Source organism: Oncorhynchus nerka, linkage group LG18 (assembly GCF_034236695.1).
Source record: "Oncorhynchus nerka isolate Pitt River linkage group LG18, Oner_Uvic_2.0, whole genome shotgun sequence".
Classification (NCBI taxonomy): domain Eukaryota; kingdom Metazoa; phylum Chordata; class Actinopteri; order Salmoniformes; family Salmonidae; genus Oncorhynchus; species Oncorhynchus nerka.
Genome location: NC_088413.1, coordinates 20,238,022 through 20,244,042, shown reverse-complemented (window position 1 = coordinate 20,244,042; position 6,021 = coordinate 20,238,022).

Sequence of the window (6,021 nt, the reverse complement as noted above, 5' to 3'; positions counted from 1 at the left end):
TGTCAGACTCAGTTCTTGCATGAAAGTTAACCGGAATTTCCGTAGGGGACCCCATACAATCAGATATGTTATATCACCGCTACGGAAGAAAGACTGCAGTCAGAGTGCAGTATAACTACAGTATGCATAAAACACTTTTTTTACTGCAGTAATTTTGCAGTGTAACTGCAATTAGAGTGCAGTAGAACTGCAGTACAATGCAGTTATCAACTGCAGTTGAACGCAGCAATTACTGCGTCCAAAATACCACAGTCGACTGCAGTTACTGCACTTCTCAAAACTGCAATTTTTTGTTGTTGTCAGGGCACAATCACAATGAAAACGGTCTTATCTGCTGAAACTACACAGTGAAACAATTACATTGCATTGTTATACAGCAGTTTATTGTAGCAGCAAGCGCTGTCTTTGCAGTGTCGTTGTTCCGTTTACTACCACTAGATGGCAGCAAACATCCCAGTCCAACGCTTCAGCTTCCTACATTCAGACCCGCAGAGACAGTACACACACGCAGACACGCACTATTTAGGAATTTGGACTGTTTTTTAACCTTTCATTTGAAGGCCTACTTGTCAAACATGCAGTAGGAAGGAATAGGCTGCTCAAAATACAGTTATTCATTTGTGGAAATGTCTAAAGTAAAAAAAACAACACATTGCATTATCCTTTGGTCTTGATCTTTACTGATGAGTGAGCTGCCTGTAATGGTTATCAAGCACCAATAGCAATCTCTCATTAGCCTGCATTTCTTGAATGATAGACAAACCATCCAATAGAGAGGCAGGAGGCGGGACCACAATTCCGTTCCAGCCATTACAATGAGCTTGTCCTCCTATAGCTCCTCCCACCAGCCTCCACTGACAGAAAACTAACCATACAGACACAGAACAATGTGAATGTGATGAGCCATGGAACATCTGTGCAGCTTTGCTCCTTCAATGGTTTCCACTCGTGTTGCTTTGGATAACAATAAAGTTAAAAACCAATAAATGAACACCTGTCCAGTGAAAATCTCACAAAGTTAATATTCTGTTAACTTCGACCCAAATAATGTTGTTGACTCATTCTTTACTCGAATTTGTGGCCAAAGCATAAATTGGAGAAAAAATATGTCTTAATAAAAATATGTCTCCATCTCAAACTTGTATCTCAAACAGACTGTTTAAAACATGCTTGCTATTTCTTCGTAAGGAATGATGTCATACTCCTGAGGATGAGCTGGCCAATCAGCAGTCTACTCACGTTCATATTTTTATGACCGGTATATGCCCCATTCTGTTGTTGGGGTGACACCTTTCCAACACAGAAAAGCATTTTAACATAATGCACTTATTTAGAATTTTTTGGAACTTAAACTATTTCACTCATATTTTTTATAAATTATAGGTAATAATTTATAGAAATCTGGAAACACTGGAGAGTTACTTTAACATACACCTGGCGTGCTTTTTTCATTCCAATACCTTAATTTTCGCTCAAAAATATAATTTGAGTGTCTTCACGGAAGTAGACAGTTTTTTACCCAATAGCTACAGCCCCTGTCTCAAAGGACCGCTGCTGACAACAAATACTTACAACTTTTGCTGTAGTAGCAGATATGAACAAGAAGGTCAAGTTTAACAGAGGTGAGATGAAGGAGAGGATTGTGGATATCTATGTCAGTGCAGACACCCTGAGAGACGGTGAGACCAGCACCAAGAGAGAAGAGACTGCAGACACTGTTACAAATAATTGACCAACACAACACACCACAAGTCTCTCTTATTTGTCCACAGAGCCTGATAGCTCAGGGAAGAGATCCTTCCTAGTTGCTGCAGTGTTTCTGGGGCTGCTGTGTGTTCTACTGGCTGGGATCATAGGCCTGTGAGTATAAGGCCCTCATTACATTGACTAGACTTGATGCCGTCTTCATCACAGGTCACCAGATGTTCTACTTTTCTATTTACATCTTGGCCTTTACCTTTGGATGTGGCTTGGCAACGTGACATTCTTGCTGCGCTCAAAGTTACTGTAAACATTATAGTTATTGTTCTTACTATTTTAGCAATTCTGATGTTATCTAATTTAGTGAGCAACTTCTCTTTTTTAGTCGTTGCAGATAATGAGGACTTAACGAGATTCATAGTTTATGAAAACAAATGTACTGAAGAGAGAGAACAACTACAGACTGAGAGAAATGGGAGTGGGAGGCTAGTAAATCTACCGCACTAAATGATCATGTCATTATCACACAGGCCCGAGCATGTGTCTGTATTCGGTCATTAAGTTTACAGTGTAAGAAGTTGGACGTCAATTCATATTTTCATCTTTCACAACAACCCTGTCCTGTAACCTGTCACAAGTTTGAATCCATTTAGTACTTCCTGTCTACTGAGACTAAAACCTGGGAGGAGAGCAAGCAGAGAGGACTGTCTGGAGAGAGGAGCAGACCTTGTGATCATAAACAGCAATATGGAACAGGTAAGAGAGAGAGAGAGAGAGACAATATGGGTGTGCAGGGGTTAGATATAATCAAACAGAATGTATATATGTTTATCTTTTTCAAAAACAGAAAATTATCTTCAACCTCCACAAGAGTGTCTGGATTGGTCTGACTGACTTTGTTACTAAGGGGACCTGGAGATGGGTGGACGGTATCCCACTGACCACCAAGGTAATACACTACTGCTCTAATAACACTGACCACAGAGTAGGTCCTCCATTCCCAAATGGTGGACCAAGACTGACCACAGAGTAAGATCATAAAGAGCAGAGAGGAACAGGTAAAAGAGAGATAATATATTTTAGTAGATGTTCTTATCCAGAACGACTTACAGGAGCAATTAGGGATAAGTGCCTTGCCCAAGGACACACCAATCGATGTTTCACCTTGTCAGCTCAGGGATTCAAACCAACAACCTTTCGGTTCATGGCCCACACACTTATCCGCTAGTCTACCTGCCACAGACATTGTATTAATTATGCATTATAAAGGTATGTATCATTTCAGCTAGTAGCTTTGAAGGTAGCGCTCACTAGCCAAAGCAGGTCCCCAAAATGTGGTATCCATTTCATATGATATGGATCAGGTCCAAATGGATGGACCTGAATATATATATATTTTTTTCTTTGTAATTCCACCTTAGATTTCCTCCTGTATATATAGTTCCTTAAACAGCAATGCAGAGAAAGTACCATGTAGCCTTTACACAGGCAGCCCACTTCTGATTATTTTCCACTTATGGGCAAAAGATCAGAATTGGGCTGCCTGTGTAAACGTAGCCAGAGAGGCCTATTTCTCGCAGATCCAATGAATTGCCCTGAGATGCTCAACATCCCACCATACTCTTTGGCTGATGAGAAGTAAGAAATATACCCACAGTTCTCCACTCCACCAATGTTACTGCGGGGACCTGGAAATGGGTGGACGGCACCCCACTGACCACCCCGAGGTAAAAGACTACTGCTCTAATAACACTGATCACAGCGTAAGGAGTAGGACTGATTCTCTGTGTTGTTCATACTCTAGGTTCTGAGAGGGTGACCAGTCTAACTCTGTGTTGGTTCTACTGCAGGTATTGGGAGTGGAGAGCGTAATGGTGGTGGAGTAAAGAACTGTATGTTTATTTGCTTACTTCTCATCAGCCAAATGGACATTTTAGTCATTTAGCAAAACTTTTTATCCAGAGTGATTTACAGGAGCTATTAGGGTTAATTAAGTGCCTTGCTCCAGGGTACATCAACATATTTTTAATCCAGTCGGTCTGAGGAATTGAACCAGCGACCTTTCGGTTACTGGCCCAACGCTCTTAACCGCTAGGATTCATAGAGTGAAGAGTTTTATGATGATATTGTTGTTTTTCTCTGTTGGAGGGGGGCTCTATTTTGATGAGGAATCCATGTTTGAAATATCCCTCTTTTGATTAATATCTTGAAAAGGATTTGTAAAATGTACTATGTGCCTTGCCAAAATGCATTTGTATATGTATTTTTTTACAAAATAGAAAATAAAATAAACTTTGATTTAAAATATATACATTTTTAACATGCGTGTTTGGCCTCATTGAATTACCGTTCAGGCTTTCCGACTTGTTGATCTTCTACTAAAGATACTGAGGGCAGGTCTTGACACAATTAAAGTGCTTTACACAGGGTCGAAGTTGTGGGCCTTAGGGGGCCTGGCCCACCCTAACATACCTCTTTGCCTCTCCAAATAAAATATTGAAATATTGATCAATTATTTGACAGAGACCCGTGCAGACAGAAAGACGCATCAATACCAGATAAAGCATCCGAGCGTGCGAAACAGCGCCCCTCTGTCTCAGTATGTGTAGACCATGTATCTAATGCTATCTGGACAAAGAGAGTATGGCATGTCATACATGCTATTTATGTCCAGACAGCATCAGATTGATGGGATACAAACACTGAGTGTACAAAACATTAAGGACACCTGCTCTCTCCATTACATTGACTGACCAGGTGAATCCAGGTGAAAGCTATGATTCCTTACTGATGTCACTTGTTAAATCCACTTCAATCGGTGTACATGGAGGGGAGGAGTCAGGTTGAAGAAGTATTTTAAGCCTTGAAGCAATTGAGATATACAGTGGGGCCTAAAGGTATTTAGTCAGCCACCAATTGTGCAAGTTCTCCCACTTAAAAAGATGAGAGAGGCTTGTAATTTTCATCATAGGTACACTTCAACTATGACAGACAAAATGAGACCAAAAATTCAGAAAATCACATTGTAGGATTTTTTATGAATTTATTTGCAAATTATGTTTTTTTTGTTGCCCCACTGTATATGTATTGTGTATGTGTGCCATTCAGAGGGTGAATGTTTGTGTCAAAAACTGCAACAATGCTGGGTCAAGAACTGCAACGATGCTGGGTTGTTCGCGCTCAACAGTTTTCCATGTATATCAAGAATGGTGCACCATCCAAAGGACATCCAGCCATCTTGACACAACTGTAGGAAGCATTGAAGTCAACATGGGCCAGCATATCTGTGCAACACTTTCGAACCTTGTAGAGTCCATGCCACGATGAGTTGAGCCTGTTCTTAGGAGAAAAAGGGGGGTGGAACTCAATATTAGGAAGGTGTCCTTAATGTTTTGTACACTCAGTATACAGTAAGCAAGACTGTTTCGCTCACTCGGATGCTTTCTCCGGTGAGATAGTTTTAGCAGAGAGGACGAGGTGTAGTGAGAGCTATCTCTTGCCAAAATCTGTCCGGAATAAACCTGATGCCTTTCTATGTGCATCATTTGTAGACCTAAACTTGTTTCCTGCCTTCCCTCCTTTGGGACAATGACTACCTTTGTTAGGGTGGAGACATGACCCCTAAAAACTAAAAACATTTCTCATAAGAAACTAGCTCCCTGGTACACAGAAAATACCCGAGCTCTGAAGCAAGCTTCCAGAAAATTGGAACGGAAATGGCGCCACACCAAACTGGAAGTCTTCCGACTAGCTTGGAAAGACGGTACCATGCAGTACCGAAGAGCCCTTACTGCTGCTCGATCATCCTATTTTTCTAACTTAATTGAGGAAAATAAGAACAATCCGAAATTCCTTTTTGATACTGTCGCAAAGCTAACTAAAAAGCAGCATTCCCCAAGAGAGGATGACTTTCACTTTAGCAGTGATAAATTCATGAACTTCTTTGAGGAAAATATTATGATTATTAGAAAGCAAATTACGGACTCCTCTTTAAACCTGCGTATTCCTCCAAACCTCAGTTGTCCTGAGTCTGCACAACTCTGCCAGGACCTAGGATCAAGAGAGACACAATGATGAAAATAATCATGGCCTCTAAACCTTCAAGCTGCATACTGGACCCTATTCCAACTAAACAACTGAAAGAGCTGCTTCCTGTGCTTGGCCCTACTATGTTGAACATAATAAATGGCTCTCTATCCACCGGATGTGTACCAAACTCACTAAAAGTGGCAGTAATAAAGCCTCTCTTCAAAAAGCCAAACCTTGACCCAGAAAATATAAAAAACTATCGGCCTATATCGAATCTTCCATTCCTCTCAA